General features: G+C 42.3%; 1 protein-coding gene across 1 annotated transcript in view; it reads left to right on the top strand.

Annotated features, from left to right (window-relative positions):
* CUNH4orf51 (chromosome unknown C4orf51 homolog) overlaps nucleotides 1–11,902 on the top strand; it is a 46,106-nt gene extending 34,204 nt beyond the window's left edge. Inside the window, exon 8 of the mRNA XM_077755885.1 lies at nucleotides 11,698–11,902. The gene's annotated coding sequence lies outside the window, so the exon portion shown is untranslated. The remainder of the gene's footprint in view (nucleotides 1–11,697) is intronic.
* The last annotated feature ends 1,741 nt before the right edge of the window (nucleotides 11,903–13,643 follow it).

The raw sequence follows: 13,643 nt of genomic DNA, 5'->3' as shown, positions 1-13,643 counted from the left end.
GTGTGAACAGGCGTCACTCTGGTCCTGTAGGAGAATGGGCTCATTCAGTTTTATTTATGATGTGATGCTCGGGTGAGTGACATCCGTCATCTGGGTCGGTCCTACACTCTGTTCCACTGAAGCATGTTTATGGAGTGATTATGCCTGCAAATATTTGCTATATTTAGTCCCTCTCCCCCCTAACCCCCTTCTTAGTCTTTTAAACTCCCCAGACCAGCAAAAAGCCAAACTTATGGTCTAGGGAAGATTTGAACCCTAATGACAAGGCACAGGAGCTCGAACAAATGCTATAGAAGCATTTGACGAGTGGGGAGAGAATTCGAGGGGCAACAATGGCTGTTATTACAGCATTCCCACACTGCGGTGTGTTGCTGGGCCTCTGTCTAGCAGGTGAGAGCTCTCAGCTGAGCATTTGACAGGTGATGGGCACACGCCTGGGTGATGAACGCAGGTGGATACTGATGAACCTTTCCTTCCCGGGAGCTTTCTCTGGACAGGATCTCATAGCTCTCAAATCTGTCACAGTGCACCCTGGGGATCAGGGGCAGGGGACGGTGCGAGCTCTGTGGCCTCTGCTGGGTCAAGGTTTCTGGTGTAACCTCAGGCTGTCCCCTCCCGGCCACACCTAGCCCCTGGCTGGGGGGTGGCAGCTGCCCTTCATCAGCTGGGGAGGAGGGAGGGCCACTTTGGCTTCTAATTTTACAGCTTCATATGCCCTGATCTAGGCACTCCAGGCTGGACCCCGGCCTGCTCCCGGGCTCAGTGCTCGCCTGGGATCAGCTTGGCCACCTATTGTTTATCCTGGGAAGGGCCAGGTCTTGGCACAGAGGCCTGAACTATTGCCAGCGTTTTATTTTTAGGGACAGGAAAATGTTTGCTTTTTGGCAGCTGCTGGTTTTTTTTTTTGTTTTTTTTTTTTGCCATACACCGAGATGGCGCAAAAAAAGGGCAAGTGAGAGATTCCAAGCCTTAAATTCATGGCATGTGACATAGGCAATAGTACCGTGACCCTCTCAACAGAAGCCTTTGTGGAGCCTCAGGCTGTCTGTTAGCAGGCGTCTTGTGCCGAGGGGGTGGTCCCACCTGCTCCGTCCTGGCTGCAAGAGGTCTCCAGTCCATAGACTCCACACACTGGACCTCTAGTAAGTCCCTTTGCAGTGTGTCAGCTGGTCTGTGATTTTGTAGTTCTTACCTCCGCTCATTTCCTTCTCTACCAATTCATAACACAGTCCAACTTGGTAGACACAGGAAGAAAAACAATCAGCCTGCTAAATCTGATGCTTATCGCACCTCCACAGACCCACCGTCATCGTCATCGTGATGCTTGGTGCAAAGCAGCCACCTACCATGGCAAGAAGTGCATTACTACCCTTGGAGAGCGCAATTCCAAGTTTTACTGGAATTATTATTTGCCCCAACATGGTCCCTCTTAACACATATTTTTCGAGGCCCTGTGATTCTAATGACTGACAATTCATCTGAAAGCATTTCGTAAACTATAATGACATTAGGCAAAGGTAAAATGGAATGGAAACGAAAAACTGGAAACCAACTCATAAATATAGAGAACAATGTGGTGGTTGTCAGAGGGGAGGAGGGAGAGAGGATGGGCGAAATAGGTGAAGGGATTCAGAGGTACAAACTTCCGATATAAAATAAGTCCCAGATGAAAAGTACAACATAGGGAATATCGTCAATAATACTGTAATAACATTATGTGGTGACAGATGGTGATTACACTTAATCTAGTGAGCACAGAGTAAGGTATAGAATTGCTGAATCACTATGCTGTTTACACCTGGAATGAATATACCACTGTATATCAATTATACTTCCATAATAAAATTTTTTAAAAAGTAAAGAAGTTGAATTGTGTTTTCTACCTCACTTTCTCCCCAACCTTTTCAAAAATTACTTTTGTTTCATTGCAGTATAGTTGACACACAATGTTATATCAGTTTCAGGTGTACAGCATAGTCTGACATATCTGTATGTTATGCAATGTTCACCACAAGCGTAGCTACCATCTGTCACCATACAGCACTATTGCAACATCCTTGACTGTATTCCCTTTCATGCCGGTGATTTATTCATTCCATAACCGGAAGCCTGTGCCTCCTCTCCCCTTCACACATTTTGCCCACCTTCCTCCTCCCCTGTGGCAACCACCACACACAAAGAAATCCCTTTTAATTACAAAAATAAAATACACATACATTCAGGGCATTTGGCTGGCTCAGTTGGTAGAGCATGCAATTCTTGATCTCGGGGTTGTGAGTTCAAGCCCCATGGTCTGTGGGAGTTTACTTTTAAAAAAATCAAAAACAAAAAAGCCCAGACATGAATATATTCTTCTTTGCCACTTGATTATCTTTCATTTTGCTTCTTGCTGGAGTACATCGTCTGGTAGGTTTCTTTTGCTCTCTCTCTTTTCTCTGCTAGGAAGTGTCTGGATAATACATTTTTCTGAGGGCTTGTGTGTCTGAGGATATATTTTCATCTTTCTCTTGAGTGTTAGTTTGGCTTGTTATACAACTCTAAGTTTTAGAGTTTACTTTTCCTGAACATTTCTAAGCTATTGTTCCATTATTTTCTTGAAGTGTCAATGGTTGATCTGAATTTCACTCCTTTGTAGGTAATTTATCTGTATCCTATTTTACCTTTTAGGACGTTTTTCACCTTGATGTTCTGGAATTGTAGTATAATATCTATGTGTCAGTTTATTTTTAAAGTTTATCCTCCTTGAGACTGATAGGCTCTCAATCTGAGGGTTCCCATCTTTCTTTAGTTCTAGGATGTGCGGCAATGAGGAAAAAAGCCAGAAAAGTTATGGTGATCTGTATACTGAAGTGCCAGGGAGCAGAGAAAAGGGACTAGGTAGCCTGAGTATTGGGAGGAATTTTAAGGGGTTCTCGAGAGAGAGAGAAGAATAAGATTCGAGGGGATTCATTATCAGTAAGGTGGGGAAAATGCCCTCAGAAGAGTTTTAAGATCTTTGGATGTATATTGAGTATATTCCCCTCTTTGGTGTTTTAGGGAGAGACTAAGACTTGAATTGCTGTTTATTATATTTTTTTCTGTGGGAATTTTTTTCTGTGATCTGTTGCTGAGACTGAACCACAAGACTGCCTTGGATTAATTAGTTATAGATGCAATTATTATTATTATTATTATTAATTATTATTAAGAAGTATTTTCCATCACTCTTTCTCTTGTTCTTTTTCTCCTCTCAACTTCCCCTCCCGGTGCAGACTGCAGGTTCTTCTTTTACATAATGAAGAAATAGAATTACATGCTCTGAACTCCAGCCACTTCTCTATGACTCTCGTTCTCATCTTTCATTTACCTACCTTACCATTTTCTTTAATGGCTAATAGCTCATAAGATGCATAGACAAATAGTTGGTTCATTCATTCCTGTAATTTAATTAGTCACTAAATGAGCTGTCATGAGTAGACTATAGATTTGGACAGGGAAGTCGGCACATGACCAAGCTTATAGCAGGTGAGGATTCCTGGCTTAAGATCTGGCGTGTGAAGCTTTGCCAACCTTCCCAGAAGCTACTGCTCTATACTGAGGAATGTCTTCCATAGATTGTCTCGGTCCACCCATTGGAGTTGATGCGTAGCAAGGGGGAGAGATTTGGGAAAGGCTCCACTTAACAACAGCATCTCTGAACAGACAAAGGCTAAAGATGGCAACAAAATTAATTATCCTTCAGGGCGCCTGGGTGGGTCAGTCAGTTAAGCACCTGACTCTTGGTTCCGGCTCAGGTCACGATCTCACAGTTTGTGAGTTTGAGGCCTGCATTGGGCTCCACACTGACAGCAGGGAGCCTGCCTGGGATTCTCTCTCTCCCTCTCTCTCTGCCCCTTCTCTGCTCTGTCAAGACAAATATACTTACAAAGAATTTTAAAAATTAAATTATTCTTCCTGAAACCTAATCATTGAATCAGTTTTTATTTTTACCGTGTGCACGTATTGCCCTTTAAACAGTACTAAAACGTGTTATTAAACTTTTAAAAGTATGAGGAATATAGGAGTAATCATTGAGGATCCAAATTCCCTTAGGAGATTTGGATTGCATGAGGGCTATTTCTTCCACTCCTAAATATACACATTAAAGTGTTTGATATGAAGAGAGACAGTAAACATATGCAGCCTGTATAATTGAATTACTCTCCAAACTCAACGGTAATTAGGGCTTGAGTAGCTACAGGCCTGATATCCATGACAAATACTGAGCTCCTAGTTGATAGATGCTGTTCTTCTCACTAGAATTTGAGCCATGCCTAAGTAGGAATGCAGTATATCATATTAACACCATTTTGATATGTAATGTGGATCTTTTGAGATGATTTTATACACAGTGATTGAACTTTGGTAGGTGGATGCCTGATGGTCTTGGGAATGAACTTTCAAGTGCTGGAACTCTACAGAGGTCAAACTCTGCTGACCTCCCCCATTCTAGACTGAGGAATTTGTTCTGTGGATTTTCTAGGTCCACCCATTGGGGCTGATGTAGGACCTAGAGGAAAGAGATCTGGGGTTTTTTTTTTGTAAAATTTTTTTTTTTACTGTTTATTTATTTATTTTGAGAGAAAGAGAGAGGAAGAGAGAGTCCCTAGCAGGCTCTGTGCTTGTAAACACAGAGTCTGATCCGGGGCTCATAATCACAAACTGTGAGATCATGATCTAAGCCAAAAATCAAGAGTCAGATGTTCAACAGAGTGAGCCACTCAGACACCCCGAGGACATCGAGGAGAGACTTTTGGAAAAGGGAAACAAAGAGCTGATGTTCAACCAACAGTAGCATCTCTGAAGGCAGAAGATGTACTCAGAATTAAGGCCAGGAATCCTTTGAAAATGCAGGGCAGCCAGGTGAGACAGGTTCACTCAGACCCTGAAGGGGATCCTGTATCTCTTCCAGTTGCCGTGAGCATTTCTTCTTTTCTAGAATGCAAGGGTTCCTCTACTTTGTGTGTGACCAGTGCTCCATGCGTCTCCAGAGGCGGTGCATGCTTTCCAAGTCCTAGATATCCCTGCCCTTCTGTGAAGAGTGTGATGACATGACATTTTTAAACCTATGTTTTACAAAAGAAAAGAACCATCCATTTACTTTATAACCTCATAATGCTGTACAGGATTTTTAAATTTTGGTCCATCTCTAATTGCTTGGGGCTCCCGACTCATTAGATGTCCTACATTGTCCTTCAGCTTCCGTCTAGACTTTCTGTTCAACAATGAATGCTGTATACATTTGTATGTAAATACTCTCTTGGAATTTGGTGCCTAAGGAAAAATCCATTTTTAAAGGGAGAGAACCTGAGAAATAACCACCCCTTGTTTTGAAAATGTAGGTTTTCATATAACAACATTTGTAAAAGCAGGCCCACCTCTTGAGAAACACATGACAAGCATCTAGCAGATGTCATTACTGCAAAGCATTCCCTCAAAACCCTTCAATTTTCACTTCCTCTGGATTTGCTGCTTTAATGGCAGAGCCCGGCATGGTGACACATACCCTCTGCTTCTCAAAGTGTGGTCTGCGAGGCTCTGCCAGATGGTCTCCTTCAGAATAAATGCTTTCAATATGATAGTGTTTATATTTGTGTTTCTGGCATGAATTAATAATTTTGTCATGATATTTAATAAAAAACAGATTATTTCTTTTCTATCTCATAAAATCCGGTACCTTTCTTTCCATTATGTCTGATGAGGGTGATTTTTTTTTTTTCCTGTTGGTGGGATGACAGCAAGCTGGGGCAGAAGAATTGAGCTGTAGCTCTTTTTCCCTAGCTGAAGCGCTGTGCAGCCTAGAAGGGGTTGAGATCCATCGCTCTCCACAAAGGTCGGGTTTGCACCACCTTAGAAAGGGACAGTTTAGTCAGGGCTCCAACATAAACAACTTCTTTTAAGCTTTGAGATTTACCCCCTAGGCCTAATATTCTGGAATTTGGTGACTAAGTCTGTGCTCTCTGGCCACAGCCATCATGGTTTTTTTTTTTTTTTTTTTTTAAGAGACCTATCATATTCCCTTCTAAGCCTTCATCATTCCACACTGAAATCCTTATTTTATGGTTCTGGCCACAGTAGAGGGGATTGGGAGGGGGGTGACTTTCCATCTCTTGACCATCTTTTTTTGCGTTTCTTTAGACTCTTATAGTTAGAAGAAGTGGTACTAAATTTTATTCATGCAGAGTCCATTTCCTGTAGATGTCTGTGGCTAACAGACCCTGGTCAAGGCAGACACAGCAATAACAGGCATGGTGTGAACACAGACTTCATGCACTTCAAAGGATGAGTTACATCAAAAGTGGTATGGAAAATTGGTTTGGAGTGTGGCTGGGGATTGTAATGTCAGTAGCTTATGCTTCTCTCTTTGAAGACATGTGAAGTTAAAGAAAGGGAAAGGAGTAGATTGCCTTGAGAGAAAAGGCATCTTTTGGCAAGGGGTAGGCATGCATAATTTGTTTTCTTTCACTACCAAACTTAATACACGAGCAGACTTTTCTCCTTGTCACCGGATCCTCACTGTCAATTCATTCTTTAACCTATAAGAATTTGGTTTCCATCCCATCCTGTCCCCGAAACTGTATCCTCAAAGACCACCAAATGCCATCAAATTGGTAAGGACTAAAATCTAACTTCACACCACTCATCCCTTTGTCCAATGTCATATGGAATTCTCTCTAACCTTGGATTTCTCTTAACAATGCTGCGCTTGTCTATGACTTCTCTGATGGTTTCTCCTAAGTCTCCTCTGTTGCTTCCTCTGGCTTCTCCACTAAAATCGGCATCTCCCAACATCCTGTCTTTGACGCTCTGCTGCTGTTCCGTTGTTGCTGTTGCTACCATAATGTTATCAGCCTGTCCGCTGGCTCTACCTCTCATCTTTGTGTCTACAGGTCTGATCATAAACTTTCTCCTGAGCTCTGGAATAAATTTTACAGTCTTTCCTACACAAAAAATGTCCTATTCAGACAGGAAACTATGCAAAGGCATCTGGCAAGGATGCTTAAGGACCTGCACCAGGATGTTGAAAGAGTGGAGAGGCAGGATAGCAGCTCAAATAAGCACAACTGTGATGGATTGGCTGTCCAAAGAAAGAGAGGAGAGAGAAAATGAGGAGAGATAGAAGGGGCAAAGTTGAGCTGAGGTGGTGTAGCTTGGGCCGCTTGGAGGATGGTGTGCCCTTACAGAGCTGAGGAATACACGGTTAAGGGGTAGGTCTGCGAGAGAAAACAATGGCTTCCCTTTAGGACATTCTGAACATACCATGTATCTCTGCCTTTTTGTCATTCGAGTCTTCCTTTTGTAGAGCTGCTAGAATTATCTTCCTAAAACAAAGGTCAGATCATGCCATTCTCCTCCTCAAATTTTTTTTTAGCGCTTATTAACTGTGGAGTAATTCAGACGTTCAGTCTCCTTAACAAGGGGTTTGAAGCCCTGCACAAGCCGGCTTTGTTTAATTTCATTATAATCTCCTAGCACAACAGAACCCACCATGCAATTTCTCACCTTCTTGCCTTTTCTCAAGCTGTTCTCCCAATCTGGAATGCCCTCCCCACTTTTTCTGCCTAGAAAATTCCACTCATTGGTTAGATTGCAGTTTGCATGGGATTGTATCCCTCATAAATCCTCCTTTCACTCTGATTGGAATTGGTAGCTCTTTATTCAATTTTTTTCCACAACAATTTATGTGTATTTTTCCTGGTATTATAATTTATTCACTTAAGTATGCATTTTTTTCTGTTGGTTGATAAAACTCCTTAAAGCTGGGAAAAGTATCTTATTTGTCTCTGTTTCATACCAGCTGCTTGTACATGACCTCCCACATATTTGTTTATTAAATAATGAATGAAAAGAAGAGAAATGGTTAGAATGGAAGAGGAGGTTGGGGGAGAAGTAATTGGTAAGAGATGCTTGGACTTGCTCTAGAATATGGCCAACTGGGATAGGTACTTTGTGTGTGAAGAATAAGTGCAGGGAATAATAATGAAGGAGGCAATGAATTCTGGGTAATATAAGGGACTCATATTTAAAGACAGGCTCTATGGCACAAAATCACATATGTACACAATTTAGCCTTACTCAGAGGCAGACAAACCCAATCGTAAACTCCTTCATCAGCCGGAATTATTATTCTGCCCATTTAAAAAGATACATGGCTTCTCTGTGTAACCAAGACTCTTGCATATTTAGCTATTGCTGCTGCGTTCTATTGTGTGATGCCATAAAGAGATGGGACCTTGACTGATAGTGTGGTGATGACCCGTTGCTGTGCCCATTTATTTAATTGTAGAAAAGAGGGACAGGAGGATATGCTGATTAATGGGATTTCTTTGACTTTTAATTATTCTTTTCATATGTTACCTTTTCATCAACCTATATTTATTCTCAGCAGCACAAAGGAAAAATGAAAAAAAAATTTAATAATGGGGATCCCAGAAGAATACAATCCCTGGCCTTCCTTCTTGATGCTCTAATACAAATGCACACATCTTTTATGTTTATATCTATATTATATATTTCCTGTATGCATTCTTTATATATATTTTCTCCGTAGCTCTGTATGCTCCATCATCAGTCCATGCTTAGCCCAAACTTCCGTTAGCAAAAGGACTGCTAGCTGTGGGTTAGAAATAGAAAGAAACATAGATGACCCATATCCTGACTATTTCTATTTTCAATCAGCTGTTTTCCATGAGGACAGATATTTCCCTGCTTAGCTCCAGGTTCTTGAGGGAGATATGTGTACACAAACAATGCCAGGTAAACATATGTAACCATTTTATTCCTCTCTGAGGTCTGGCTGCCAACGCCTTTGTTGAGCCCCCATTCATGGTATGTTGGGACCTGTGCGAGACACCAGGATGCCTTTTGCTTAGACTTGAGGCCGTCCTCAGAAGCCTGGGAGATGACTCCTCTCTTTTGGCCTCACTGGGGCTCTCTCGTGGCTCCCCCGGGTCAAGGAGGCTCTCTGAGGTGGGAGGCAGCCAATGTCCTTGTCAAGTGACTTTCCCCTAATGGAGTCCTAGAACAGCTCAATTCCTTCACAGACATCAAAAAACAAACCCCAAAGGGCAGACTCTAGAGAGACTCTATCGTATGGTGTCTTCACCTTCTTATGTGCCACCTCTTCCCTTCCGTAGCATAATGACCCAACACTGTCTGTCTTTGGCTCTGCCCAGTTTCAATGGAGGGAAAGGAGAAGGGCTTTGAGCTAACTCATTAGGTTGGATACGTAGCCAACATTGTTTTAGAGGCTACAGTGATGGCAACATTCTTGCTAAATGTGATAATTTAATTGGATACCTATTGTTTCCCAACTCACAAATCCAACTTCTTTTTTTTTTTAATTTTTTAAATATTTTTTATTTATTTCTAGGAAAGAGAGAGAGAGAGAGAGAGACAGCGTGAGCAGGGGAAGGTCAGAGAGAGAGGGAGACACAATCCGAAACAGGCTCCAGGCTCTGAGCTGGCAGTCAGCACAGAGCCCGACGCGGGGCTCGAACCCACGAACCGCGAGATCATGACCTAAGCGAAAGTCGGACGCTTAACCGACTAAGCCACCCAGGCGCCCCGCAAATCCACCTTCTTAAGCCAAGCTTTGCCATAGTAACCAGCTATGGTCAGATATAATTGACAGCACTTGCCCTTGGCTTCACTAGGCGCGTTCTGCACCCTTGGCTTCTTTGCCACCTTTGTGGCTGCCTGCAGGAACCTAATCAGGCATTCTACATGATGTGCAAACCTGAAAGTGCAAGGCAGTTAACTCTCTGGGGCTATTCTAGCTCCTTCTTTCTCCTGTCCCTTGGGCTGTCACTCCTGAGATACATTTATACAGCTTCTCATGAGAGTTTCTGGAAGGATTACATCCTACTTGTTCATTCCGGGGTTGGCTTTCCCTTCTTGTTTCACTCTTTATAGTTCCCCACTTTCGTTTCTATAATAGCTTCCCAGAATAAATCCCAAGGTTCTGATTTTTTTAAAACATTTTTTAATGTTTTGTTTATTTCTGAGAGAGAGAGAGAGAGAGAGAGAGAGAGAAAGAGAGAGCAGGGGAGGGTCAGAGAGAGAGACACAGAATCTGAAGCAGGTCCAGGCTCTGAGCTGGCCGTCAGCACAGAGCCCGACGCAGGGCTTGAACCCACGAACCGTGAGATCATGACCTGAGCTGAAGTCGGACGCTTAACCGACTGAGCCACCCAGGCGCCCCTCAAGGTTCTGCTTTTTAGGAGGACCTGGAAAACAGATTGGTATTGGGGGCGGAGCACGGGGAGGGGTGACCACAAATGCTGACCAAACCCATTGTGCAGAATGTTGTAACATTCTATTTGAAGTGGCACCTAAGAGGACTGGGGCTTGTTGGTTTCTTGGAAGACACACTGAAAAGTGTGGACCACCGATTAGGAACTGCAGTTCAAATAAACATAAGAGCACACTGAGGCCAAGTGATGGCGTCTCCTGTCTAGAAATCTTTAAGATTGAAAAGACACTTCCCATTCTGGAATGGTTTGGGTGGAGCGCTGCATCAGGCCAGAGGATGGCTAGATAAATTTCCCTCGTCCTAGACCAGTGGCTAGACCCATACTCTTGGCATTAATTGTGTGATGACGGGGATAGATCAGTTATTTCCCTGTGTTTCTGTAAGCACGTGGAGACTTTCCATCCAATGGAAGTGCCTGGGAGGTTTCATAATGTGTTTAGAGTTTTGAGGCTGAGAATCTTTTTTTTAGACCAGTAGCGAAATAAGCATATTTAGTGTATTCTTTCACTGTATTAAAACTAAAATGTCTTTTTGCTGCTAAAAGCAACTGTGTGCCCTTCTACAGGAAACATTTGAAATGTGGCGGGTGGTGGCAAGAGAGCTCAGAGGTCATAATTGTGCTAGTTGCCTGGAGGAGGTTTCAAGCAGTGGGGGTTGGGTGGTGGTAGGGGGGCGAAGTTAGAGGAATGAAGACTGGCCTGACAAACCCTTTCCATCCCCACCTGGTTACCCCCTGACCCATCTAACCAGATTAGGTACCCACAATTTGGTAAAATAATGTTTAAGCCACCCTCAAGATGTTGGCAGGTGATCCAAGCATGATGATTTAGTGTTTAATCAGAAGAGAAAAGTTGTAGACCTCTCAAACTCTGAAGTGAGCAGAAACATATTTTTGGCCACTTTTTTCTTTTCTCCCGTGAGTTTGCTGTCATTTGAAAATGTTGAGATGTCATTTTTGCTATAACTGCCTTGCAAGGATTCTGTTTTGCAGCCACTTTGTTTCCAAAGGCGCATTTTTACTTATTTAGAGAGTGGTGGAATCATAGTTTATTATATGTTATCTGTAGGGGGGTAGGGGTGTTAGAGATCATCCAATTTAACCTGTAGCTTAGGCCTCAAATTTAGGTGATCTGATTCTATGGTAATTGCCCTCAGGGTTGGAAAACACTCTGTAATTCAGGTATTTTCACTAACTAGGGTAGAAAGCTACCTGTTAGTGATTGGCATAGGGGGAAATAAGTTTGAAGTGTGGATTGAGGTGGCATTTGCTCCAGGTCAATAATTCTATTGAAAACTAAGAACTAACTAATCCTTATCCTAACTCCTATCAAAATAGAATTCCAAAGGGATACAGCAGTTCACTTTCTTTTTCCTCTTTGCATCTCTGACCAATGCGAGCAATATTTGCATTTTGTCTTTTACAGACCCGGCTATCAAGAATTATCGATAGATCTGCTGCCTCATAAAGAAGAGGTCTTGGTTGATAACTTGAGACCATTCAGAGCCTGGACAGGGGAAGACTGCGTACCTCCAGTCACCACACTTGACTTACCCCAGGGACTGCTCTATGGATATCTGCTTTGTTACTTACTGGTAGCTATTCGCAAAATAAACCTTTTTTTGTTTTGAGACAGTGGTATAAGCAAGAAGGTTGGGTGGGGTCTCTTGAATATTTGTGGTTGATGGCTCCATAGAATGGAGTCCAAATCCCCAAGGGCATTATTTTATCCTGTGACTTTGTTCACAGGGAGCAAAGGATTCCAGTTTTACACTGTCTGTCTTCTGGAAGCAGGATGTAGTCACTCAGCCTGGATCCTCTTCCTTCTGTCCCTCCCCTCTTGTATGCGTAGAGCTCGTGTCCTCCCCAAGGACCGAAGTTTCAGCAAAGAATGAGATGTGCCCTCTCCTTCAAACAGTTTGCAAGCCTCACATGATTTTTGGCAGGTGGGGGTTCTAATATGATGATTCTGTGGGGGAAGGAGGCACATGTGCTCATCAGACCTTAAGATTTCTTCCTGTGCCCCTGTCTGTGACCAGCGCTGGGGCTCTGTTAAATCATGAGGGACTTTTCGGTGGCCAAAAAAGAGAGCCAATCGGCCATAGACACGCTATAGAAAACATGGCCTTGCGTCTTAACTTAAAGTATATTTATTTAACATGACAGTAGGAAAAGTATGTATGATTTTAGGTTAAAGTCAAGTGGGGGCCACAACACTGGCTTGGAGCTGCCCAGGTGCACCTGCGACATTCTACGTGAGCGAAGGTGTTAGAGGCTGTGGTCTGTTCCGTCACAGATCGCTCCTTCCTCAGTCACTGGAAGCCCATTAGTGGAAGACGATTACGAAACTGATGATTATTTTCTCTGTATTTCTGGCTTTTCTCAACCACAGGGAAAGTGTGAGGTAGGTGTGGGATCTAAGAAAAAAAAATATGTATACAAAATGAGAAGTCACTCTGGCCTATAGTGCTAGCAAAAGGCAAAGAAGTCTGACTTATTTTAAAATTTTCAGTAAATATCAGCTGCCTGCAAACTAAACTGATATTGAATAAAGTGAGAGCACTTGATTCAATCACCTAAAAAATAGCTATTGGATGAAATATTAAAGGGGAAAAGAGTGTGATTAGTAACTGGTCATTTTCAAAGTGGCTTCTCCTACATGATCTCATTTTATGAAAAGTAAATTTGACCTTTATAATGCTAGAGTGAAGCAGTTTATAATTTCTTACACGGAGGAAAGGACATTATATTTATAAGCATGCAAACTGTGAACTAGATAGAACATTTTCTTTTGTTGTTTTATATTTTTTATCAACCATCACCGATTCATAGGGCAGATCTCTAGTGGCTAGAACTTTAAAATGGATTTCAAAAAATTACTGTTTCAACTTAGTGTGAGTTATCTTTTTTTTTTTTTTTTCCTGTTTCTTTCTCTGGTTCCTTCCTTTGAATGATGAACTATTACTTGCATTTGGATAGATTATTATTTAGCTTGCAAAACAGACCATTTCCCCCCTCATTAAAATCTCCTAGTTGCCAAACTTCATTAGGAGCAATGGAATTATTCATCTGTCCCCCCACCCCCACCCCCGGCCCTTTGGCTATGGGGTCAGTAAAACGATGTTAAGCAGGAGAGGGGAAGGCTGGTGAACACTTTTAAATGTCACTAAGTAATTTCAGGAAGGAGCTGGCCTGAAACTGTACTGAATGATGGATATATGCTTTATGTCTTAACGTCTATTAATGACTTACATAATGACACTCTGCATTATAACCATGGCTGTTCAAAACTTGCATTTTGCAATAGCTATAACTAGTAATGGACGTTTCCTGAACTTATTTAAAATACGCTGCAAAGTTAAAATGGGAACA

This window comes from Crocuta crocuta, unplaced genomic scaffold (genome assembly GCF_008692635.1).
Source record: "Crocuta crocuta isolate KB4526 unplaced genomic scaffold, BGI_CrCroc_1.0 scaffold112, whole genome shotgun sequence".
Taxonomy (NCBI): domain Eukaryota; kingdom Metazoa; phylum Chordata; class Mammalia; order Carnivora; family Hyaenidae; genus Crocuta; species Crocuta crocuta.
This window is presented reverse-complemented; position numbering and strand designations above follow the sequence as displayed.